At 46.0% G+C, this 27,704-nt stretch overlaps 1 protein-coding gene across 5 annotated transcripts in view; it reads right to left on the reverse strand.

The window, feature by feature from the left end:
- Positions 1 to 27,704, reverse strand: part of LOC124607365 (rab11 family-interacting protein 4) — a 929,323-nt gene that overhangs the window by 508,624 nt on the left and 392,995 nt on the right. The window contains exon 1 of one of the 5 annotated variants that reach the window (XM_047139678.1): positions 3,423 to 3,642. The exons of the other annotated variants lie outside the window; for them this stretch is intronic. The gene's annotated coding sequence lies outside the window, so the exon portion shown is untranslated. Of the gene's footprint in view, positions 1 to 3,422; positions 3,643 to 27,704 lie in introns of those variants that run through there. 5 annotated transcript variants of the gene reach the window in all.

Here is a 27,704-nt window from a genome sequence, read left to right on the forward strand (position 1 = left end):
CAATGATGGTCGTATGCGTGTTTGGCGCCGTGCAGGTGAACGCCAAAATCAGGACTGCATACGACCGAGGCACACAGGGCCAACACCCGGCATCGTGGTGTGGGGAGCGATCTCCTACACTGGCCGTACACCACTGGTGATCGTCGAGAGGACACTGAATAGTGCACGGTACATCCAAACCGTCATCGAACCCATCGTTCTACCATTCCTAGACCGGCAAGGGAACTTGCTGTTCCAACAGGACAATGCACGTCCGCATGTATCCCGTGCCACCCAACGTGCTCTGGAAGGTGTAAGTCAACTACCCTGGCCAGCAAGATCTCCGGATCTGTCCCCCATTGAGCATGTTTGGGACTGGATGAAGCGTCGTCTCACGCGGTCTGCACGTCCAGCACGAACGCTGGTCCAACTGAGGCGCCAGGTGGAAATGGCATGGCAAGCCGTTCCACAGGACTACATCCAGCATCTCTACGATCGTCTCCATGGGAGAATAGCAGCCTGCATTGCTGCGAAAGGTGGATATACACTGTACTAGTGCCGACATTGTGCATGCTCTGTTGCCTGTGTCTATGTGCCTGTGGTTCTGTCAGTGTGATCATGTGATGTATCTGACCCCAGGAATGTGTCAATGAAGTTTCCCCTTTCTGGGACAATGAATTCACGGTGTTTTTATTTCAATTTCCAGGAGTGTATGTTCAAAAAATGTTCAAATGTGTGTGAAAACTTATGGGACTTACCTTCTAAGGTCATCAGTCCCTAAGCTTACACACTACTTAACCTAAATTATCCTAAGGACAAACACACACACCCATGCCCGAGGGATGACTCGAACCTCCGCCGGGACCAGCCGCACCACAGTAATTGATATTCGCAGCACACTGGACAACTGTCTTTTCTTCCTGCGTGAAACCACAAGAAGAACGATTTCGCAGGCAGGCTTACCACAATGCACAATCACTCACGGATTAAAGCCAAAATCTGTTTTCTCACCAGATTTTGAAAGAACATGTGCTCAGAAATGGCTATTATTTAGTCATCAAAAACTGTCTAAGTAATCACTTTTCTACGTGAGTCACGACATACCTAAATAAAGTGTCTCCTGCAACAAATTCGTTCTCATTTATGTTAGTAAGACATTGGTAATTCCTGCATTCTGGCTGCGAGGCATTTGCTGATTTCGGTAGTATCTGCAGAAACCAGCACGCTTTCAGGAAACAGGCGTCATGTGACACACGGCTGGCCCTCTTTGTGCATGATATACAACAGGCTCTGGATACCGGCTCCCAGATTGATCCTACATTCCTCGACTTTCGAAAGGCGTTCGACTCAGTTCTTTTCTGTCGCTTGCCCCAAAAAGTGCGCACTTACGGTCTATCCGATGACATATGCGGTTGTATAGAAAGTTTCCTAACAGACAGAGAGCAGTATGTCGTCGTGAATGGGGAGATTTCAACAGAAACAAGCGTAACTTCAGGTGTGCCCCAGGGTAGCGCAATAGGTCCGCTGCTTTTTACGTTTTACATAAACGAACTGGTTGATGGTGTTGGCAGCGGCTTTAGACTGTTTGCTGAAGATGCTGTAGTCTACAGGAAAGTAGTATCACATGAAAGTTGTGAACAAATCAATCAGGATTTGCAGAAAATAAATGCTTCGTGTAATGACTGGCAGTTATCTCTCAATATTAGTAAGTGTAACCTACTGCGTATAACAAGGCGAAAATCGCCATTAATGTACGAGTACAAAATAAATGACCCGTCTCTGGAAGCGGTAACATCCGTCAAGTATCTGGGTGTGACTATTCGAAATGATCTCAAATGGAATGATCAGATTACAAAAGTAAAGGGTAAGGCGAACTCTAGACTGCGGTTTATTGGTAGAATCCTGAAGCGATGCCGTCCTTCAACAAAGAATATTGCTTTCAATACGTTAGTTCGTCCAGTCTTAGAGTATTGTTCGTCTGTATGGAATCCTTACCAGTTGAGTCTGATTCAAGAGATTGATCCAAAGAAGAGCGGCAAGATTCATGACTGGTACATTTAGCCATCATGATAGCGTTACAAAACTCATAGAAAGTGGGACACACTTGCAGATAGACGACGCGCTAAACGGAAGGGACTGCTCACTAAATTCCAAAATCCGATCTTCGTCTTGGATGTAGAGCATATACTATTACCACCAACTTTCAAATCGCACAATGATCACCAATCAGAGATAAGGGAAATTAGAGCTCGAACTGAGGCGTTCAGACAATCCTTTCTCCCTCGCGCGATCGGCGAGTGGAACAGAGGGCGGGGGGGAATATGACTTTGGCGCGAATAGTGCCCTCCGCCACACACCGCTAGCGGAGTGTATATGTAGATGTAGATATCTGTCGCTCAAAACTTCTTTTAGTGCCCAAAGTCATCCTTTTCCTTGGCGCTCTCATCCTTAAAGCATTGCTATGACCATCACTTTAGCATAAAAGTGCAAAACGAAGATCAGTTATTCTAACCAGGCGTTACTTTCAGACTGCTGGTGTTAATCAAAGCGTTTGACTCAGAAGCATTACGGAAATCGTGCGTTTCGTTAAAATATCCTATTATCCACTAGTCATATACTCAACACTGTAAAAATAGAAAGGCTGGCGTTGGGGATCCTGTCACTATTCGGACTATTTCTGTTCACAGAGGTCATGGTGCAGCGTAACCGCAGATGCTTCCGGTATGACCTTGATCTACGGTTGAACGCCACGGATCGTAACGGTATCCACAGCGACATTCAGTGAACGTATACTTTTACAGATGACTAGAATAGGTTACTGGAAACTAATTTCGTCGAAGGAAAGCTTACAATTTTCTTCTGTAGTTAATCTGTAACTAATACTAAGAAAGTAGTTTTACGATAGTTCTTGAAAGTAATTATGAAAATGATACAGACGGACTGTACTTTGACTCAGGTGATAAAAAGACTCGACATTAAAAACAAAGTAGCTAAGTTTGTGACTACTTTTTGTGTATCAATTAAAAACAGATCACATCCAATGAAATCTGTCAAAGGAACGAGGTGCGACGCTTGACCACGAAACATTTCCGTCAAAAGACAAACAGGACCGAAGGGAAGATGAAGCTGAATAATGGAAGCGTTTTTTAGGAGCCACCCTTATACAACTTACGTGTTGCGTTACGCCGTATAATTCGATGCAGCATTCAGATTTACTAATGTCTTATTTTTTGCGTAACTATTTTCGGATGGTCTTAGAACGGTCTTCACAGCTTACCCGTTATTAGCAATGGGCAAATTCCGATTGTTGGAGAGATTATCTCCGTAATGCGTTTTCTGGTGTTACAAGAACCAACTGTAGCCTTACTTTAAGCCAGAATCCAAGCAGATCAGAAGAAGCCAACTGTTCACCACGATAATCTGCACGGGTCACGAGAGCTTACCTACGAAGGAAATTCCACAAACTCCGCCGTCGCAGCTTTCCCGTTGCACCACAGAGAACTCGCGCCAGAGGTGTTCTTCAGGATGACTGCAGCCGTACCAGTAAGCACTCGGCACTACGCGGACACGCAATCACGGGCACAACACACAGCGCGGTGTCACTTTGCACGCCCCCGATGTTCACAGCAACGAGGTTGCCTAGCGACTGACGTACGCCAACACACCTGTGGCTGGCGACGGCGGAGCGCCAACCGGCGGAAGCCGAAAGCTGCGCGTCTGCCGTGCGCATGCGCAGACGGCGCGCGTCCCGCGCCTCTCACCTGGGCGGCGAACTGCCGCGGCGCTTTTTAATTAGGCCTGCCGGTGGCTGTGGGCGGCGAAACAAGAGGCCGTTGTTGTGTGTCTGCAGAGAGAATGGGAGGCGCGACGGCCACTCTGGAAAGCGAGGAGGTGGCCCACTTGTGGCACGCACGCTACGGCGGAACGCCGACCCATTACTGGTGCGCGATATCGCTGCCAGACACATCTGCGTAATTATACAGAGCACTCCATCCGCCCCTTTCGGTCGACTTTTGAGCTGGGTTTCCACACGCAATGAAAAGCTGCTCGTGAACAGCCTTACATCTACATCTACATGGTTACTCAGCAATTCAAAGTGCCTGGCGGAGGGTTCATCGAACCATTTTCGACATCTACATCTACATCCGTACTCCGCAAGCCGCCTGACGGTGTGTGGCGGAGGGTACCTTGCGTACCTCTATCAGTTATCCCTTCTATTCCAGTCTCGTATTGTTCGTAGAAAGGATTGTCGGTATGCCTCTGTGTGGGCTCTAATCTCTCTGATTTTATCCTCATGGTCTCTTCGCGAGATAGACGTAGGAGGGAGCAATATACTGCTTCACTCCTCGGTGAAGGTATGTTCTCGAAACTTCAACAAAAGCCCGTACCGAGCTACTGAGCGTCTTCCATTGGAGTTTATCTATCATCTCCGTAACGCTTTCGCGATTACTAAATGATCCTGTAACGAAGCGCGCTGCTCTCCGTTGGATCTTCTCTATCTCTTCTATCAACCCTATCTGGTACGGATCCCACACTGCTGAGCAGTATTCAAGCAGTGGGCGAACAAGCGTACTGTAACCTACTTCCTTTGTTTTCGGATTGCATTTGCTTAGGATTCTTTCAATGAATCTCAGTCTGGCATCTGCTTTACCGACGATCAACTTTATATGATTATTCCATTTTAAATCACTCCTAATGCGCACTCCCAGATAATTTGTGGAATTAACTGCTTCCAGTTGCTGACCTGCTATATTGTAGCTAAATGATAAGGGATCTTTCTTTCTATGTATTCGCAGCACATTACACTTGTCTACATTGAGATTCAATTACCATTCCCTGCACCATGCGTCAATTCGTTGCAGATCCTCCTGCATTTCAGTACAATTTTCCATTGTTACAACCTCTCGATACAGCACAGCATCATCCGCAAAAAGCCTCAGTGAACTTCCGATGTCATCCACAAGGTCAAGGTCAAGGTTTCATACTACTTCTCTACCATTCCACTCTCGAATGGCGCGTGGGAAAAAGGAACACCTAAATCTTTCCGTTCGAGCCCCGATTTCTCTTATTTTACTATGATGATCATTTCTCCCTACGTAGGTGGGTGTCAACAAAATATTTCCGCATTCGGAACAGAAGTTGGTGATAGAAATTTCGTAAATAGATCTCGCCGCAAAGAAAACCGCCTTTGTTTCAGTGACTGCCACCCCAACTCGCTTATCATATCAGTGACACTCTCACCCCTAAAAAATGGTTCATATGGCTCTGAGCACTATGGGACTTAACATCTGTGGTCATCAGTCCCCTAGAACTTAGAACTACTTAAACCTAACTAACCTAAGGACATCACACACATCCATGCCCGAGGCAGGATTCGAAACTGCGACCGTAGCGGCTACGCGGTTCCGGACTGAAGCGCCTAGAACCGCACGGCCACACAGGCCGGCTCTCACCCCTATTGCGCGATAACACGAAACGAGCTGCCCTTCTTTGCACCTCTTCGATGACCTCCGTCAATCCTACCTGGTAAGGATCCCATACCATGCAGCAATATTCCAGCAGAGGACGGACAAGTGTATTGCAGGCTGTTTCTTTAGTGGGGCTGTCGCATCTTCTAAGTGTTCTGCCAACAAAGCGCAGTCTTTGTTTCGCCTTCCCCACAATATTATCTATGTGGTATTTTCAGTTTAAGTTGCTCGCACTTGTAATTCCTAGGTATTTAGTCGAACTGACAGCCCTTAGATTTGTGCGATTTATCGTATACCCAAAGTTTATTGGATTTCTTTTAGTACCCATGTGGATGACCTCGCACTTTTCTTTGTTTAGTGCCAATTGCCACTTTTCGCACCATACAGAAATTCTCTCTAGATCATTTTGTAATTGGAATTGATCGTCTGATGATTTTACTACACGGTAAATTACAGCGTCATCTGCAAACAATCTAAGGGGGCTGCTCAGATTATCACCTAGATCATTTATGTAAATCAGGAACAGCAGAGGGCCTGTGACACTACCTTGCGGAACGCCAGATATCACTTCTGTTCTACTCGATGATTTACCGTCTATCACTACGAACTGTGACCTCTCTGAGAGGAAATCACCAATCCAGTCACACAACTGAGACGATACTCCATATGCACCCAATCTGATTAATAGTCGCTTGTGAGGAACGGTATCAAAAGTCTTCTGGAAATCTAGAAATATGGAGTCGATCTGAGATGTCGACAGCACTCATTACTTCATGGGAATAAAGAGCTAGCTGTGTTGCACAACAACGATATTTTCTGAATCCGTGTTGGTTATGTGTCAATAAGTCGTTGTCTTCAAGATGATTCATAATGTTCGAGTACAGTATATGCTCCAAAATCCTGCTGCAAATTGAGGTCAGTGGTATGGGTCTGTAATTCAATGGGTTACTCCTATTTCCTTACTTGAATATTGGTGTGACCTGTGCTACTTTCCAGTCTTTAGTAAGAGACCTTTCGTCAAGTGAGTGGTTGCATATGATTTGCTAAGAAAGGCGCTGTTGTGTCTGCATACTCTGAAAGGAACCTGACTGGTATACTACCTGGACCGGAAGACTTGCCTTACTTAAGTGATTTGAGTTGTTCCGCAAGACCTAAGATATCAACTTTTATGTCATTCATGTTAACAGCTGTTCTGGTTTCGAATTCTGGAATGTTTACTTCGTCTTCTTTCGTGAAGGAATTACGGAAAACCATATTTAGTAACTCCGCTTTAGAGGCACCATCATCGGTAACATTTCCATCGCTATCGCGCAGTGACGGTATTGACTGTTTTTTGCCAATGGTGTACTTTACATGCGACCAGAATCTCTTTGGGTTTTCTACCATATTTTAAGACAATGTTTCATTGCGGAAACTACAAAAAGCATCTCGCATGGAGTCCGCATTAAATTTCGAGCTTCCGTGAAACTTAGCCGGTCTTGGGGATTTTGCGTTCTTCTGAATTTGGCTTGGCTTACCACGGCACACGCCATCCAGCTGGCCTGTCGAAACACCCTACTGGCTCATTTCATGCCAGCTAGATTAAACGCTGTTTAACTAATTGATCTCCATGCAATAAACGTCATTTGCTATCCAACGATTTCATGTTATGTTAATGGAAGCTGTCCAAGCAACAATGGACAAAGGATCGGTGCGTTTCCATGTGGCATAAAGGCCAACACTACACTGCTATCCAACCAGCGTCTGCAAAATTCACCCTGGTTTCTAAACTTTCAAGGGAGTGGAAAGCTGATAACTGTGCTGGTACGAATGTGTGTCAGTCATGGTCAGAGTACAAGTCTGACAATAAAACTGAAGCACCCAGAAGGGTGGCGAGAGTGGAGGGTGGGGGTGAAAACGAAACGAAATGAGATGCAGTGTGATGTTGTTTTAGTCATTACAAAATCAAAATAAATTCGCAAAGAACGTGGCTTTCTGAGTCCATTTATCAATGCGACGTTGGAACCCTTGTGGATTGGATGCATGCTTTGATTCTGAATTAGGATGCAAAGTTCCTTCGAAGATGCATGCGTGTCCAAAGGAACGGGCACTGCGGCGATTACAGCCGTTACGTATTCGCATTTGCGAATACGGACAACCATCAGCTGTAGCATGGAATCACGACATTGAAAAGTTGTAGCGGACCGAGACTCGTATCTGTATTTCGTTTTTATAGCGAACGGTCGCCCTACCATTTGACTATCCCTGCACGACTCACAGCCACTTGTGTGTAGAGCCTGTCCTCGTACATCCATTATGTATAATCCCGCACAGGCGAGACATTTTACTTGAATATACTTATGTGGATATGGTGTCTGCTCTTTCGGACATGTACGAAAGAACATACACCATTGATGACCTGCAGCCATTTAGAACGAAATTCGAATGATATATTAATACCTTCAGCTGCTGACGGGCGTTGATATATATCAGCGGGGACAGGTGAAAATGTGTGCCCCGACTGGGACTCGAACGCGGGATCTCCTGCTTACGTGTCAGACGCTCTATCCATCTCAGCCACCGAGAGCACAGATGAAAGTGCGACTGCAGGGACTATCTTGCGCATGCCTCCCGCGAGACCCACATTCTCACCTTGTATGTCCACACACTACATTCGTAGTGTCCCTACCTAACACAATCATTACTCGTGGAAGACACTCTTACCAAGTTCCGTACGAGTTCGGGTAAAATGCAGATATATATATATTTCCAGAACATTTCCGAAAGAACAGACACCATATCCATATAAGTATATACACTTTAGCCATTAAAATTGCTACACCACCAAGAAGACGTGCAACAGACGCGACATTTAACCGACAGGAAGAAGATGCTGTGATATGCAAATGATTAGCTTTTCAGAGCATTCACAAAAGATTGGCGACGGTGGTGACACCTACAACGTGCTGACAAGAGGGAAGTTTCCAACCGATTTCTCATACACAAACAGCAGTTGACCGGCGTCGCCTGGTGAAACGTTGTTGTGATGCCTCGTGTAAGGAGGAGAAATGCGTACCATCACGTTTCCGACTTTGATAAAGGTCGGATTGTAGCCTATCGCGATTGCGGTTTATCGTATCGCGACATTGCTGCTCGCGTTGGTCGAGATCCAATGACTGTTAGCAGAATATGGAATCGGTGGGTTCAGGAGGGTAATACAACGCCGTGCTGGATTCCAACGGCCTCGTATCACTAGCAGTCGAAATTACAGGCATATTATTCGCATGGCTGAAGGATCGTGCAGCCACGTCTCGATCCCTGAGTCAACAAATGGGGACGTTTGCAAGACAACAACCATCTGCACGAACAATTCGACGACGTTTGCACCAGCGTGGACTATCAGCTCGGAGACCGTGGCTGCGATTACCCTTGACGCTGCATCACAGACAGGAGCGCCTGCGATGGTGTACTCAACGACGAACCTGGGTGCACGAATCGCATAACGTCAGTTTTTGGGATGAATCCAGGTTTTGTTTACGGCATCATGATGGTCGCATCCGTGTTTGGCGACATGGCAGTGAACGCACATTGGAAGCGTGTATTCGTCATCGCCATACGGGCGTATCACCCGGCGTGATGCTATGGGGTGCCATTGGTTACACGTCTCGGTCACCTCTTGTTCGCAATGACGGCACTTTGAACAGTGCACATTACATTTCAGATGTGTTACGACCCGTGGCTCTACCCTTCATTCGATCCCTGCGAAGCCCTACATTTCAACAGGATAATGCACGACCGCATGTTGCAGGTCCTGTACGGGCCTTTCTGGATACAGAAAATGTTCGACTGCTGCCCCGGCCAGCACATTCTCCAGATCTCTCACCAATTGAAAACGTCTGGTCAATGGTGGCCGAGCAACTGGCTCGTCACAATACGCCAGTCAGTACTCTTGATGAACTGTGGTATCGTGTTGAGGCTGCATGGGCAGCTGTACCTGTACACGCCATCCAAGCTCTGTTTGACTTAATGCCCAGGAGTATCAAGGTCGTTATTACGGCCAGAGGTGGTTGTTCTGGGTAATGATTTCTCAGGATCTACTCACCCAAATGTTCGTGAAAATGTTGTCACATGTCAGTTTTAGTATAATATATCTGTCCAATGAATACCCGATTATCATCTGCATTTCTTCTTGGTGTAGCAATTTGAATGGCCAGTAGTGTAGTTCTGGCAATACCGGCCATGACCTTCTTCTGTGCGGATGCACAAATATTACCCGAACTCTTAGAGGACTTGGTAAGAATGTCTTCCATGAGTGATGGTGTGTTGGGTAGGAACACTACGAATGTTGTGTGTGGACATATAAGGTGAGAATGTGGGCGTGCGCGAAATAGTCCCTGCAGTCGCACTATCGTCTGTGCCCTCGGTGGCTCAGACTGACATAGTGTCTGCCCTGTAAGCAGGAGATCGCGGGTTCGAGTCCCGGTCGGACCACACATTTTTACCTGTCCCCGTTCATATATATCAACGCCCGTCAGCAGCTGAAGGTATTAATATATAATTCTAATTTCACTTGAAACTCGCTTGGATGCATGTCCAAAAGTACCTAGCGTCGTAACTTGGAACGTCACAGGATCTGCAACATCGAGCACAACACACAGCGCGGTGTCACTTTTCACTCCCCCGACGTTCACAGCAACGACACAGGGCAGGCGACTTTCAAGTAAAATGATACGGAAATTTGGGATTGGTCGGCTGTCGTGCACGGATAGCCAAATGGTAAGGCGACCCCTCGCGATAAGTGGGAAGTCTGGGTTCGAGTCCCGGTCCTAAAACCGACAGTAATGTTAAGCAACTGTTGGAATATAATAGCTTAATAGAAAGAAATGTTTAAAAATGTATCATTGTTAATAATTTAAATAAATACATACGTTTACAAAAAAAATGTACGGCACAAATTTTCAGAGTCGTCTTTCCATTTTAGTGTCCTGCTGGCCAAGGGAGTAGTTCAACATCACTCATATAAATCAAAGAGACTAGAGCCACGTGTGAACGAGCTATAAAATGACTCTTATCTCAATAATATGAATATTTATATGTGTGTTTCGAGAGAGAGAGAGATTGATTTTGATTGAGACTTTACTTTAAGTCGTAACTGGTACCTGAATTTTGGTTGCTGCCCCCTTAAATGGTCAGCTTCTGCACCAGTGGGTGATGTATTATAATTTGGAGGAAATTATTGTTCTTTAAGATTTAAAGTACGACTCTGTTGGTTACTTGGCCGTTTTGCGGATAGCTCTGAGCCCAAGTTTTCGTAGCTTATCATACCTAAGGGATCACTGTTGTAAGTAAATAAGATCAAACAGCAATCTGCTTTTCGTGAGAAAAGGAGATTGCTTGGCATACAAACTTCCTTCAAACTGCATGTCCTGCTACATCAAAGTTGGTCAGTGGAGTTCAGCACCATACTATTGTACAAGAACATAATCCAATTATTGTAATTAAGAAGTTATGAGAGGTTGGTTGCGGATTGAATGAAACCTATAGAGAATGCATTTCTTTCCCTGTATTTTAGTGAAATTTGTACACTTACAATTCTGTCGATTGATAGACGGCTACGACAATAAAGTTCACTTCCTTTTCCAAAAACAAGATATTTCTATTCTTCAGTTCCAGAAAATTTGTATAAATAAATGTTTGGCAACTCTCACACATACTTTACTCGGTTTTATCAGTAAAATATCAATTTTCATTAAATGTGAAAATATGTTCTGTGCGCGGTCTAGCAACACATCCTCTTTCCACAAGATACAGATTAATTGTCTTTTTTTTTAATTTTAGAGTCCATACTCAAAGATTCACAACTACTATAGTTGCGGGGATTGCGCGCTAAAGAGTTTCTTGCTGTCCAGCTGCGCTTCGCTTCACTTCAAGTACTTTTTGAATCACATTTACATTTACGGTATTTACACACATTACTGAGCTTCTCAGAATAAAATCAGGCACAAATTAGTTAAAAAAAAGGGCAGTGAGGCTCACATAACATTACAGAGCATTGCACCGTTGGAAACTGTCACCACAATGCTGCAGCATGAGAGGCAACAGAGAAGGAGATGGGTCGTCAGAGTGTTCTCTCAATCAGCACCTACTGCGATCTGGAGCCGTATCCGATGGTCCCCCACACCTTGACAGGAGTAACATCGCCGTGCCTGTCTAAAACACTGGAAGAATTTGGACCTCTCCTCAAGTCGCCGCCGTACAGGTATTCACCGATGTCGGCCGTCTGTCGTACCGCAGAATGTCTGTTCTTCGCTGAACTCATCACCAGTCCAGGTTTCCCGGGCACAGCACTATTCCAAATGCAGCCGTTTGTGTTGTGATATCAACGACTGCCTACACATGGGATAGTAATCCCCTAGTCTGGTTGCTTCTAATCTCCCACTAATGAAGAGGGACGATACACAGTGTTGCAGGGAGTCCATTACTCTTTCTCGGATGGCGAGGTCACACGTGAGGAGGTTACGATGTTTTCGGTGCGATCCTCCTTTGTGGTGGCCAGAGGTGGTCTACCGGAAACTCCACGACTACGCCTGCCCTCACATTCCCACGCAATCCAACATCGAGTGATTGTCACAACCGAATAGCCCACAAATCTTAATACTGACCACTTCGACCAACTGATCAGATGGAGAGTCCAAATGACTCCCTCTTCGAACTGTTATGCCGATAACGCTAACAAGAGTACACGGCATATGTGTGTCCTTCACACCAATCACCCAACGTCTGACGTTGTTCACGCATCTTATATAGGCTACTTTACCAGGCATGGTAACACCGCTAAACACGAACAACACTATTGCCCTCTGGCGGCCATTCTACCTGTCATTTGTATATTGTGGCGTGATAGGAACTGGTATAGGCATGCGTATTCAGATGGAGATGTATGTAAACAGGCAGAATACGGCGCTGCGGTAGGCAACGCCTATATGATACAACAAGTGTCTGGCGCGGTTGTTAGATCAGATACTTCTGCTACAGTGGAAGTTAATCAAGACTTAAGTGAGTTTGAACGTGGTGTTATAGTCGGCGCTCGAGCGATTGGACACAGCATCTCCGCGGTAGCGATGGAATGGGGATTTTCCCGCACGACCATTTCACGAGTGTCCCGTGAATTTCAGGAATCTTGTAAAACATCAAATCTCCGACTTCCCTGCGGCCGGAAAAGGATTCTGCAGCAACGGGACCAACAACGACTGAAGAGGATCGTTCAACGTGACAGAAGGGCAACCCTTTTCAATGCTGGACCATCAACGTGTCAGCGTGCGAACCATTCAAAGCCGGCCGAAGTGGCCGTACGGTTAAAGGCGCTGCAATCTGGAACCGCAAGACCGCTACGGTCGCAGGTTTGAATGCTGCCTCGGGCATGGATGTTTGTGATGTTCTTAGGTTAGTTAGGTTTAACTAGTTCTAAGTTCTGGGAGACTAATGAACTCAGCAGTTGAGTCCCATAGTGCACAGAGCCATTTAAACCATTTTTTGAACCATTCAACGAAACATCGTTGGTATGGGCTTTCGGAGCAGAAGGCCCACACGTGTACCCTTGATGACTGCACGACACGAAGCTTTACGCCTCGCCTGGGCCCGTCAACACAGACATTGGACTGTTGATGACTGGAAACATGTTGGGTGGTCGGAGGAATATCGTTTCAAATTGTATCGAGCGGGTGGACGTGTACAGGTTTGGAAACAATCTCATGATCCATGGCCCCTGCATGTCAGTACGGGACTGTTGAATCTGGTGGAGGCTCTGTAGTGGAGTGGAACATGTGCGTTTGGAGTGACAATGGGACTCCTGATACGTCTAGATATGACACTGATGGATGACATGTACGTAAGCACCCTGTCTGATCACCTGCATCCATTCATGTCCATTGTGCATTCCGACGGACTCGGGCAATTCAAGCAGGACAGTACGTCACACCACACGTCCAGAATTGCTGCAGAGTGGTTCCACGAACACTCTTCTGAGTTTAAACACTTCCGCTGGCCACCAGACTCCCCAAACATGGCCATTATTCAGCACAACTTACAACGTGCCGATCAAAAGATCTCCACCCTATCGCACTCTTACGGATTTATCGACGCACTTCTGCGTATCCGCGGGGGCCTACACGATATTAGGCAGGTGTACCAGTTTCTTTGGCTTTTCAGTGTATAATCGCCAATGGTGTCGACGTATATGGAGTTACACTGACATTTTACCACATCTTCTGGCTGCTTCACTTTTCTTGCAGGCACTGTACTTTGGAGGAGACTTCTTTTTCTGCAGCAACGATGTAGGAGAGATATTCTTTTAATCAAAAATACGAAAAAACGGAAAATAAAATTTCTCGTTTACGTTTCGTTCTGGAGCTGAACACAAATCTTACATTTTGGAACGCCGCTGCGAGCATCCAAAGTGTTTTTTTATGATACACCTTTTCCGAGGAATGCTCGAAGTACGTCTTTATAAATGTCTGGACCGGCGGAAATGGCTTGGGGTCTAGATTAGTGACGCATGGTAACTCGTGATGTGTCTCCTACGTCGTCCGCGTGGGAAACGCATGTCGGTGCCTTTCAGGCGAGTGGAGAGCACTCAGACGGCCGGCTCTGTGAGGACGGATGGCACTTGGCGGCGGCCGAGAAAACACGCGAGGCACTCGCGGCGTCTCGAGTTTCCGTGGGAAGCTTAGCAGGCCCTCGAGAAATCCGAGGGTCGGCAGCGCTCACTGACGTTCAGGAAGCTACTGTGTGCATGGTCTCTTAGGTCTTACTGCAGTCTGTCAGTTCTCTCAAGTGAAGAAAGACGGCCTATTGGCGGTACCCACCGTTCACGTTTCTAACGCATGTAGCAGCAAAACTAAGGAGAAAACCTTCAGTTTACCGGGTACCGCGTAGTTTTAACAGGTACACAGCTATTTTACACTACTGGCCATTAAAATTGCTACACCAAGAAGAAATGCAGATGATAATCGGGTATTCATTGGACAAATATATTATACTCGAACTGACATGTGATTACATTTTCACGCAATTTGGGTGCATAGATCCTGAGAAATCAGTACCCAGAACAACCATCTCTGGCCCTAATAACGACCTTGATACGCCTGGGCATTGAGTCACACAGAGCTTGGTTGGCGTGTACAGGTACAGCTGCCCATGCAGCCTCAGCACGATACCACAGTTCATCAAGAGTAGTGACTGGCGTATTGTGACGAGCCAGTTGCCCGGCCACCATTGACCAGACGTTTTCAACTGGTGAGAGATCTGGAGAATGTGCTGGCCGGGGCAGCAGTCGAACATCCAGAAAGGCCCGTACAGGACCTGCTGCATGCGGTCGTGCATTATCCTGTTGAAATGTAGGGTTTCGCAGGGATCGAATGATGGGTAGAGCCACGGGTCGTAACACATCTGACATGTAACGTCCACTGTTCAAAGTGCCGTCAATGCGAACAAGAGGTGACCGAGACGTGTAACCAGTGGCACCCCATACCATCACGCCAGGTGATACGCCAGTATGGCGATGACGAATTCACGCTTCCAATGTGCGTTCACCGAGATGTCGCCAAACACGGATGAGACCATCATGATGCTGTAAACAGAACCTGGATTCATCCGAAAAAATGACGTTATGAGATTCGTGCACCCAGGTTCGTCGTTGAGTGCACCATCGCAGGCGCTCCTGTCTGTGATGCAGCGTCAAGGGTAACCGCAGCCATGGTCTCCGAGCTGATAGTCCATGCTGCTGCAAACGTCGTCGAACTCTTCGTGCATATGGTTGTTATCTTGCAAACGTCCCCATCTGTTGACTCAGGGATCGAGACGTGGCTGCACGATACATTACAGCCATGCGGATAAGATGCCTATCATCTCGACTGCTAGTGATACGAGGCCGTTGGGATCCAGCACGGCGTTCTGTATTACCCTCCTGAACTCACCGATTCCATATTCTGCTAACAGTCATTGGATGTCGACCAACGCGAACAGCAATGTCACGGTTAAAGCAGGCTCAGACATGGTAATTGGATTTCTCTATAGGCCCCCTGGCTCAGCAGCTGTTGTGGCTGAGCACCTGAAGGATAATTTGGAAAATATTTCGAGTAGATTTCCCCACCTTGTTATAGTTTTGGGTGGAGATTTTAATTTGCCGTATATAGACTGGGAGACTCAGACGTTCATAACGGGTGGTAGGGACAAAGAATCCAGTGAAATTTTTTTAAGTGCTTTATCTGAAAACTACCTTGAGCAGTTAGAGAACCGACTCGTGGCGATAATATTATAGACCTTCTGGTGACAAACAGACCCGAACTATTTGAAACAGTTAACGCAGAACAGGGAATCAGCGATCATAAAGCGGTTACAGCATCATGATTCCAGCCGTAAATAGAAATATTAAAAAAGGTAGGAAGATTTTTCTGTTTAGCAAAAGTGACAAAAAGCAGATTACAGAGTACCTGACGGCTCAACACAAAATTTTTGTCTCAAGTACAGATAGTGTTGAGGATCAGTGGACAAACTTCAAAACCATCGTACAATATGCATTAGATGAGTATGTGCCAAGCAAGATCGTAAGAGATGGAAAAGAGCCACCGCGGTACAGCAACCGAGTTAGAAAACTGCTGCGGAAGCAAAGGGAACTTCACAGCAAACATAAACATAGCCAAAGCCTTGCAGACAAACAAAAGTTACGCGAAGCGAAATGTAGTGTGAGGAGGGCTATGCGAGAGGCGTTCAATGAATTCGAAAGTAAAGTTCTATGTACTGACTTGGCAGAAAATCCTAAGAAATTTTGGTCTTATGTCAAAGCAGTAGGTGGATCAAAACAAAATGTCCAGACACTCTGTGACCAAAATGGTACTGAAACAGAGGATGACAGACTAAAGGCCGAAATACTAAATGTCTTTTTCCAAAGCTGTTTCACAGAGGAAGACTGCATTGTAGTTCCTTCTCTAGATTGTCGTACAGATGACAAAATGGTAGATATAGAAATAGATGACAGAGGGATAGATAAACAATTAAAATCGCTCAAAAGAGGAAAGGCCGCTGGACCTGATGGTATACCAGTTCGATTTTACACAGAGTACGCGAAGGAACTTGCCCCCCTTCTTCCAGCGGTGTACCGTAGGTCTCTAGAAGAGCGTAGGGTTCCAAAGGATTGGAAAAGGGCACAGGTCATCCCCGTTTTCAAGAAGGGACGTCGAACAGATGTGCAGAACTATAGACCTATATCTCTAACGTCGATCAGTTGTAGAATTTTGGAACACGTGTTATGTTCGAGTATAATGACTTTTCTGGAGACTAGAAATCTACTCTGTAGCAATCAGCATGGGTTTCGAAAAAGACGACAGTGTGAAACCCAGCTCGCGCTATTCGTCCACCAGAGGGCCATAGACACGGGTTCACAGGTAGATGCCGTGTTTCTTGACTTCCGCAAGGCGTTCGATACAGTTCCCCACAGTCGTTTAATGAACAAAGTAAGAGCATATGGACTATCAGACCAATTGTGTGATTGGATTGAAGAGTTCCTAGATAACATAACGCAGCATGTCATTCTCAATGGAGAGAAGTCTTCCGAAGTGAGGGTGATTTCAGGTGTGCCGCAGGGGAGTGTCATAGGACCGTTGCTATTCACAATATACATAAATGACCTTGTGGATGACATCGGAAGTTCACTGAGACTTTTTGCAGATGATGCTGTGGTGTATCGAAAGGTTGTAACAATGGAAAATTGTACTGAAATACAGGAGGATATGCAGCGAATTGACGCATGGTGCAGGGAATGGCAATTGAATCTCAATGTAGACAAGTGTAATGTGCTGCGAATACATAGAAAAATAGATCCCTTATCATTTAGCTACAAAGTAGCACGTCAGCAGCTGGAAGCAGTTAATTCCGTAAATTATCTGGGAGTACGCATTAGGAGTGATTTAAAATGGAATGATCATATAAAGTTGATCGTCGGTAAAGCAGATGCCAGTCTGAGATTCATTGGAAGAATCCTAAGGAAATGCAATCCGAAAACAAAGGAAGTAGGTTACAGTTCGCTTGTTCCCCCACTGCTTGAATACTGCTCAGGAGTGTGGGATCCGTACCAGATAGGGTTGATAGAAGAGATAGAGAAGATCCAACGGAGAGCAGCGCGCTTCGTTACAGGATCATTTAGTAATCGCGAAAGCGTTACGGAGATGATAGATAAACTCCAATGGAAGACTCTGCAGGAGAGACGCTCAGTAGCTCGGTATGGGCTTTTGTTGAAGTTTCGGGAACATACCTTCACCGAAGAGTCAAGTAGTATATTGCTCCCTCCTGCGTATATGTCGCGAAGAGACCATGATGATAAAATCAGAGAGATTAGAGCCCGCACGGGGGCATGCCGACAATCCTTCTTTCCACGAACGATACGAGACTGGAATAGAAGGGAGAACCGATAGAGGTACTCAGGGTACCCTCCGCCACACACCGTCAGGTGGCTTGCGGAGTATGGATGTAGATGTAGATACGATAAACCGCAATCGCGATGGGCTACAGTCCGACCTTTATCAAAGTCGGAAACGTGATGGTACGCATTTCTCCTGCTTGCACGTGGCATCACAACAACGTTTCACCAGGCAACGCCGGTCAACTGCTGTTTGTGTATGAGAAATCGGTTGGAAACTTTCCTCATGTCAGCACGTTGTAGGTGTCACCAGGAAAAGATCCTGCTAGAACGGGACCAACGACGACTGAAGAGAATCGTTCACCGTGGCAGTGGTGCAACCCTTCCGCGAAGTGCTGCAGATTTCAATGCTGGGCCATCAGCAAGCGTCAAGGTGCGAAACATTCAACGAAACATCATCGATATGGGCTTTCGGAACCGAAGGCCCATTCGTGTACCCTCGATGACTGCACGACACAAAGCTTTACGCCTCGTCTGGGTTGTCATCACCGACATTGGACTGTTGATGACTGGAAAAATGTTGCCTGGTCAGATGAGTCTCGTTTCAAATTGTATCGAGCGGATGGACGTGTAGAGGCATGGAAGCAACCTCATGATCCATGGACCCTGCATGTCAGCCGGGTACTGTCCAAGCTGGTGGAGTCTCTGTAATGTCGTGGGGCATGTGCAGTTGGATTGATATGGGACCTCAGATACACCTAGATACGACTCTGACTGATGACATCTAAGCAAGCATCCTAACTGGTCACCTGCATCCATTAATGTCCATTGTGCATTCCGACGAACTTGGCCATTTCCAGCAGGACAATGCGACAGGAACACTCTTCTGAGTTTAAGCATTTCCGCTGGCCACAAAACTCCTCAGACATGAACATTATTGAGCGTATCTGGGATGCCTTGCAACGCACTGTTCAGAAGAGATCTCCTCCCCCTCGACCTCTTACGGATTTATGGACAACCTTGCAGGATTAATGGCGTCATTTCCCTCCAGCACTATTTCAGACAGTAGTCGAGTCCATGCCAAGTCGTGTTGCCGTACTTCTGCGTGCTCGCGGGGGCCCTACACGATATTAGGCAGGTGTACCAGTTCCTTTGGCTCTTCAGTGTATTTCCCCCTCGCGTTGAACTTCTGCTATCATTCAGCATAATTTGAAATTATTATCTTTCTAGATTTATACAAAATATTTTTAGCAGAGAATAAAAGAACGAAAGTAACTGGACCGTTACAACCCAACGTCGTGCCCTTCACAGTGATTTGAGGGTGTAGATGTAGATGTACGACGAGGATCGCCTGCTCTCCCGTCACAGGATGCAAACGACCCAGCACACAGCCAAGGTGTCGTCCTGTGCTCACGCCACAGGGCACTGAGACGGCCTCGTGCGGTGTACCGGTATAGGCTACCTGCCACTTACTCGTCACAGGCGCGGCTTTGCTCGCGGCTGAAGCCCCTCGGCAGTTGCCTGCCGTGACGGGCGCGTTCATTACGGGGAGAGATCCCGTAATTAGTGCGAGCGTGGCGGGCTTCTGCAACACGGCAGGCGGATTGCTGGCGTCCCAACCGCAGCCGCCGTGACGTAGGCAAGCGGCGCGTATCTGCGGACGATCGGCACAAGCAGCAGCTGGTTGCTATTACTACTGGCAGTCATGAAATGTTAATTATCCCCATAGCCGGTATTGTAGTCGCGAGAGAATTCAACAAATGTATTGATATTTAATTTTTCTTATACGTATATCGTTTATTTTCCAGTCTCACATGCATTTTTTTTACAGTATGGCTATTCCGATCTTCCTGGATCATCTTCAGAGCTACACTCAGTCGCAAAAGTATTCGGACAGCACGTAACGGCGCATAATTTTGCAGATTGCCGCATGAAAAAATACAGAAATTGCCTTTGTAATGTATTTGCGACTCTGGGTACGATATCGCAACGTGAAACACGCGTCAAATACGAAGAATTGTTATTGGACATGTGTCTGTTACGTAATATTTCCTGAAAACGGCATGGGAAGGTGCAACAAAAGTATTCGGACAAAGGTGGACAACGTGAGAGAATAGTTCATTCCGAGACGCACAGGGGGTGAAGCGACTGCAGTGTGTCCGACATTTCCACGAGACGATAGCGATGATTAGTAAACACGCATCGCGAGCCTGTGCAGGTCGACGATGGCACGCAGAGGGAAGTGTTCTACGTTCGAGCAAAGGCAACTTGTCGCTTATCATCACGCGAAGGGGAAAACCTGCAGGGAAATTGCCGCAATAGTGAACATGAAGAAAAGTACAGTTTAAGACATTATTAAACGGTACGAGAAAGAAGACCGATTGGAATTCTGTTGCAGTACAGGACGGCCACGGACATTTTCACAGAGAGATGAACGTGTGATTGTGCGAAAGGTACAACAGAATCCGACAATATCTGCCACACGAATTGCAAGTAAGGTGGATGGTTGGTTGGTTGTTTGGGCAAGGAGACCAGACTGCGTGGTCATCGGTCTCATCGGTTTAGGGAAGGATGTGGAAGTCGGCCGTGCCCTTTCAGAGGAACCATCCCGGCATTTGCCTGGAGTGATTTAGGGAAATCACGGAAAACCTAAATCAGGATGGCCGGACGCGGGATTGAACCGTCGTCCTCCCGAATGCAAGTAAGGTGGAGGGAGACCTTGGTATAAAAGTTCATCCCGAAACCGTGCGGAGAGTACTACGACGATCGCAGTACCATGGTCGAGTGGCACGGCCAAAGCCACTCATAAATGCAGTGAACCAGAAGAAACGTATGCAGTTTGTGAGGGAATACGCCGAATACGATCAGGCTTGGTAGAATCGGGCGATATTTTGCGACGAATGTAAATTTACATTATGGCAAAGTGACGGAAAGGCAAACGTGTGGCGAAAGACCAATGAAGATCTGAATCCCAGGAACCTCAAACCAACAGCAAAGTTTGGAGGTGGGAGCATCATGGTGTGGGGATGCATGCCCGGCAATGGTGTGGGTCATTTAGTGTTCATTGATGATACGATGAACAAGGAAGCGTATTTGAAAATACTGCGAGGACATTTGAAGCAGGGTGCACGACATCTAGGTATTGCGAACAACTTTCATTTTTATCAGGATAATGATCCCAGGCATACCGCGCATATTGTACAAATGTGGCTGCTCTTCAATTGCCCGAAAGTATTGCACCCCCCTCCCCAATCACCAGACGTTAACCCAATCGAACATTTGTGGGATAAATTGAAACGGACCCTCCGCGCGGACAACATCTATACGAAGGAGACCTTGAAAGAGAAACTGCCCGAATAATGGGCAAATAAACTCGTGGAAAGTATGCCTATTAGATTGGAGGAGGTATTGAAAATGAAAGGTGGACCCACAAGGTGTTGACATTTTCGTCGTACAACTTATGAACATTTATTGGACAGTGTCCGAATACTTTTGTAGCAGCAGGGTGTGCAGGATGTTTCATTTTTGTTGTTAATTTTTCTGTTATTTATGTTTTGGAAACGAAATAATACTTCTTTTGTAATCAATGTTGTTACGCAAATATATTGCTAATAAATATGTTTGGGTTTCATAGTCAGTGTTTCTCGAGTATTCATTGTGAAACTTTCCACCGTCCGAATAGTTTTGCGACTGAGTGTATGTAGTTGCGTCAGCGACCCGTCGAGTGTGAATTGGTACAACACATCAGAATACTGTGGCATGTCAAACTATTTAGATGTAGATCCGTCTGGTTGCTGACGCAACTACATAGAACTGAAGATGATCCAAGGAGATCGAAACATCTAATACGGTAAAAATGTGCAACAGCGACTGCAAAATTAACGCTAGATAAAGTAATTTACTTATCTCCTCCAAAACTCAAGCCCACCAGGAACTTGCATTCTCTACATATCCATCCATCAATGCGACAGATCAATCCCAACTATTGACGACGTGACTGTAGTGGAAATGTTCGACCTTAAAAATCACTTCATTGTGATTCTGGAAATACCGACGTTGTAATGGTTTCAACATCCAAGGAAAGACAAAGCAGTCACAGGGTGCCATGGCGGAAGAATGCGGTGGGTGAGGCAACATTTGATAGCCCAAAGAAGCAGCATATGGTGCTGTATGACATTTAAAACGTTATGATTACCTTACATATACTGTAACTTCTCTTTAAAATAAACTACTCTCTGTCTGTTTAGAACTGCTAGGAATCGGGTTGTGCACCTGCCCAAAGGAAACCGATCAATTACGCTCATAAATCTAGGATGACAGAAGAATAGTTTAACTTTCCGTCGACGCCTTGACTATCAAGGACGAGGCAAAACCTGAGATTGCATCACCTCAGTTGTAGTACACACATCAAAAATGTTTTGCATTACCCCGGTGCCCAGAACTCCTGAAGATAGACGTTGACTGTGGATATGGTACCACAGACAGATATCACTAAACACTCTCAAAGATGTAAACAACCATACATGAGCAACGCCTATTAGACGGAGGGGCTCCGACAGCCTAACAGTTCCAGTCATTCCACCAGGAAGGAGGTACACGGCTCGTGCTGTCTGTAGTTCAACGGTGCCCAGGTGGTCAATACCGCGGTTCGATGGCGTCAGCATTGTTCCTTTGCGCCAGGAAGGGCTCTCAATAAGGGAAGTGTCCAGGCGTCCCGGAGTGAACCAAAGCGATGTTGTTCGGACATGGAGCAGATACAGAGAGACAGGAACTGTCGATGACATGCCTTGCTGAGGCCGCCCAAGGGCTACTACTGCAGTGGATGAACGCTACCTACGGATTATGCCTCGGAGGAACCCTGACAGCAACGCCACCAAGTTGAATAATGCTTCACGTTACGACTGAAACTGTGCGCAATAGGCTGCATGATGTGCAACTTTGCTCCCGACGTCCATGGTCAGGTCCATCTTTGCAACCACGACACCATGCAGTGCGGTACAGATGGGCCCGACAACACGCCGAATGGACCGCTCAGGATTGGCATCACGTTCTCTTCACCGATGAGTGTCGCATATGCCTTCAACCAGACAATCGTAGGAGACTTGTTTGGAGGCAATCCGGTCAGGCTGAATGCCTTAGACACACTGTCCAGCGAGTGCAACAAGGTGGAGGTTCCCTGCTGTCTTGGGGTGGCATTATGTGGGGCCGACGTGCGCCGCTGGTGGTCATGGAAGGCACCGTAACGGCTGTACGATACGTAAATGACATCCTCCGACCGACAGTGCAACCATATTGGCAGCATTTAGCAGGGCATTCCCCTTCATGGACGACTATTCGAGCCCCCATCGAACACATCTTGTGAATGACTTCCTTCAGGATAACGATATCGCTCGTCTATAGTGGCCAGCATGTTCTCCAGACGTGAACCCTATCGAAGATGCTTGGAATAGATTGAAAAGGGCTGTTAATAGACGACGTGACCCACCAACCACTCTGTGGGACCTACGCGCGTCGCCGTTGAGGAGTGGGACAATCTGGCCCAACAGTGGTTTGATGAAGTTGTGGATAGTATGCCACGACGAATAAAGGCATGCATTAATGCAAGAGGACGTGCTACTGGGTATTAGAGGTTCCGGTGCGTACAGCAGTCTGGACCACCACCTCTGAAGGTCTCACTGTACGGTGGAACAACATGCAATGTGTGGTTTTCATGAGCAATAAAAAGGGCAGAAATGATGTTTATGTCGATCTCTATTCCAATTTTTTGTACAGGTTCGGGAACTCTCGGAACCGAGGTCATGTAAAACTTTTTTCATGTGTGTGTATGGGAGTCGAAGTATCTGACGTCTCAGGACTTCTGATGGGAACGAACAACGGAATTGGAAACGGAGCGGCGTAGATGTTTCCTGCAGTTGTCGCTGTTACAAGCAGGTAAGCTGGGCGAGAGGCCAAACCAGGTAGCTCGGTGTAGCGCTTTATCGAGTCCTGGGAGCTGTGACGTAACAGGTGGCGGGGACAAAGTGCTTACCACAGCTTGTGAATTTCCCCGCCACTGCGAATATTAAATAGCCAGGAAAGACCAGGCCTTGGTCCAAGGACAGTGTCTTTATACTTTTGTAGAGAAGCAGAACCTGTATACCAGTTGCAGAACGTTATTATTAACAGTACCGAGGTAGCCAGGCTGGTTATTCGGCGGAAGGGAGTTATTTCACAAAGAGAGAAAAAGGTATCGAGAGAGAAGAGAGACTTAGAGAAGTGTCGCGGTGAACGCGTGCAGTCTTGGAAAAGGAGAGGCCATGTAAAATAGTAGACTATTGCGTCTGTACCGCAATAGTCTAGTTGGCGGAAACTAATAGGGCAGTCTAACATTCAGAGGGATATAGAAATAAAGAACTGAATGACAGTGTTTTCGACGGCTGACTAAAGAGAAACGCGTTACAACTTAAATGCGTTTCTAGTACCGGGTTGATCTTCGTAAGCATGGTAAAAACTTGATTATATTTTGCTAAGAATGCTTGGACTTATCTTTTCTTTCTGGCGAGCTAATTCCGCAAGGTAAGCAGGAGAACTTCTGTGAGGTTTCGAAGATAGGAGCTGAGGTATGGCGAAAGTAAATCTGTGATTGGTGGCGGGAGGGGGGGGGGGTGAGTCGAGTGTCGTGCTTCGGTACTAGCTCAGTCAATAGAGCATTTCCTCGCGAAAGACAAAGGTCCTAGTTTCGAGTCCCTGTTCGGCACAGGGTTGTCATTTGCCAGGAAGCTTCACATTAGCGCACACTCCGCTGCAGAGTAATCATGTATTCTTGCTACTATACTGTACGCTCACAATATGGGAAATATAATTATTTGCTGTTCTTCCTGGTGTTTCGGTTTTATTGGACCGCAGTGTATGTATGTCTTACACAGTGGAGGCTCTGCTATGGAAGTCCGTCAGGCGCTATCTTCGCTTCTGACGGATCCTCACTTTAAGAATTTCTCCTTACTAGTCTGTGGATTATACACCAACGACAAGCGGCTTGAATAGCAAGAAATTATTCGATCCATAATTAAGTGAGGGAGTAGAGATGTGTGCATTACGTGCAACGCTTGAAACTGCAGCAACATGCTCATAATTTTCTTGTTGTTGATACATTAGTGAAAATGGTTCAAATGGCTCTGAGCACTATGGGACTTAACATCTATGGTCATCAGTCCCCTAGAACTTAGAACTAATTAAACCTAACTATCCTAAGGACACAACACCCAGTCATCACGAGGCAGAGAAAATCCCTGACCCCGCCGGGAATCGAACCCGGGAACCCGGGCGCGGGAAGCAAGAACGCTACCGCACGACCACGAGCTTCGGACGATACATTAGTAGTTTTTTCTTTAACTAAAGGCGTAACAATCATCCGGACCGCTCACAAGCAAGACATGTGTTTATTTGTGTACCAGTGCGTAGAGTTTAAGTAAGCCACACGTTAAATTCTGGAAGAATTTTCTTCGTGCACAGAATTCTTCTTGAAGAAGTTTTCGTTTGGTCTAAATCACGCAGGGTTTTCCAAAGTATCAGTGGGAATTTTTCTGAATGTTAAGAAGTAAATGTTTGTTGCTGGATGTAGGAAACAGCTGAAAAGTGCAGTTAGTGGAAGCGGTGGCAATGGTAAAATCCCTTCAGTCTGTAACGAGACTCCATATTGGCTGGAACATCGAAATGTTGAGCAGATTTCTGGGTTTCTTCTAGATCTGACATTTTCTGGAGCCTGTCGCAAATCCTCGTGGAGAGGCAGTGAACGAAGGTGACTATCGTGATTTAGGCAGGGCGTGCAATACCTTTCGGTGGCAGTCTCTTATTACAGCAACAGAAACAGGAGAAAGTATTTATTGATGAAAGAAACATACTTCACTCGATTTCTTTAAAGTCAGTACCGCCATTAGACTGTTGTTTATTTGCAGTGTTACATTTACACTTAGACAATCATGATTTCGGGTTCAAAGTGTCATTTTCAAGTGATTTAATTGTTATACAGTGCCTAAGATGACATACGAGAGAGTATGCCATTTTAGGCACCGTATAACACTTAAAACACTTGATAATGGCACTTTGAAGCCGAAATCATGATCGTGTAAATGTAACACTGCAAATAAATAGCAGTCTAATGGCGATACTGACTTTAGAGAAATATATTATGACTGTGGTCCCGCATTATGAAAAAATTATTTAAAAAATTATTCACTCGATTTGTTTAACTGAAAAAAAAACCGATTTGTTGCAAGACTAGCAGAAGTGTTTGCTTTTGTGTCGCTCTTCCAGTCTAACATTTTTCAGATATTCTGCAGAGATTTTTTTCCTTTCTGAAATTCGAGATACAGTCTGGGTGTTTATGTGGAGACAACATATAATGTCATGTCCAGCAGTAAGATTTTGAAGTTTTTTATATTTTTTATTAGTACAGTCAGTGACTGGTCTCAAATCAAGAGTGCGTCGATTATGATTAAATAAACTTGTCTCGCGTGTAAATGCGAGGTCAGCGGCCCTTATAATAAAGTGTTCACAGTTTCAGGCGTGTAGGAGGCTGATATGAGTCCGACAAAGACTTTCCTTTGTCGATTTTGGCGTATTTATATAGAAGAGCGAAATTATTTCATCACGGATCGCCTGAACCTAGTGAACAACCTGACGAAGAATAGAGGAGAGCAAACACCAAACTTCCTAATGCAGCATTAAATTTCGAGTTTGTAGCATTACTGTGTTATAGTGTAGATTTTGCTTCTTGTGCAAGCTCGTAAATTGATTTAGCAGTTGATTCAGAAATTAATATAATTGTGGCTTGTGGCACTGAAAAGTCTACGAGACTCTATGAGGTTACGCAACAGCAGCTCGGATTAAGACGAATAGACTACAGCATAGCGATAAGGATTTAAATAGCAAAGAGGAGAAGCAGCTATCGTAGCTCTTCAGAGATAAGAGTGAAAACAAGACTGCTTGTGTGATGAGCTATTTTTCCCTTTTTTTCAGTGTACATGCAGTAACAGTCCGCAGCGAGTGCTGGTGTAATTTCTCTTATTGGATGACAAGTGCTCCCGATTTGCTCGCCGGCCTAAGCCGCTCGCGGCTGCTTGAGCTGTGTGTGGAGTTGTAAGGACTCACCCGTTCAGTGTGCCGCCACATAGCCTCTACGTACCATCTCCCTTGTATACCCCAGAGCGAATGAGGTCTCCTGAAAAGGTGTTCTCAGAGGCTGCCACTACGCTACAAAAGGCAGTGAACTTGCGACACAACAAAAGATAAACGTGTGTACCGCTCACGTTTTCAGCAAACAAATTTTCCGCTTCGGGAATGAGGCCTTGACTTACGTAGTTCTTTGTACTGAATGGAAAACAAAATAACAAATAAAATAATTTTTCTATTGAAGGCGAAGTCTTTGAGGTTGTTAGACCGCGTCATGTTCCACATCAATTTCTTTTACACGATCGACGTTTTGATCCCTTTGCTCATATCTTCTTCGGGCTCTTCTGCTACTCGCGGATCTTTGAACATTGTCAAAGAACACCGAGCGAGGTGGCGCAGTTGATAGCTTGGACTCGCATTCGGGAGGACAATGGTTCATCCCCGCGTCCGGCCACCCTGACTTAGGTTTTCCGTGATTTCCCTAAATCGCTTCAGGCAAGTGCCGGGATATTTCCTTTGAAAGGGCACGGCCGACTTCCTTCCGCACCCTTAATCCAATGACACCGATGACCTCGCTGTTTGGTCTCTTTCATCAAATCATCTGAACTCCACTCAAAGGGCAGCGTTGCGTTCACTTGTAAGCAGGAGTTTTCCTGGGATTATTCTGAAGAAATGATGTTATTTGGTGAAATTCGTCCGGCTACTATCGATGGGCC

The sequence above is a fragment of the Schistocerca americana genome, chromosome 3 (genome assembly GCF_021461395.2).
Source record: "Schistocerca americana isolate TAMUIC-IGC-003095 chromosome 3, iqSchAmer2.1, whole genome shotgun sequence".
NCBI lineage: Eukaryota > Metazoa > Arthropoda > Insecta > Orthoptera > Acrididae > Schistocerca > Schistocerca americana.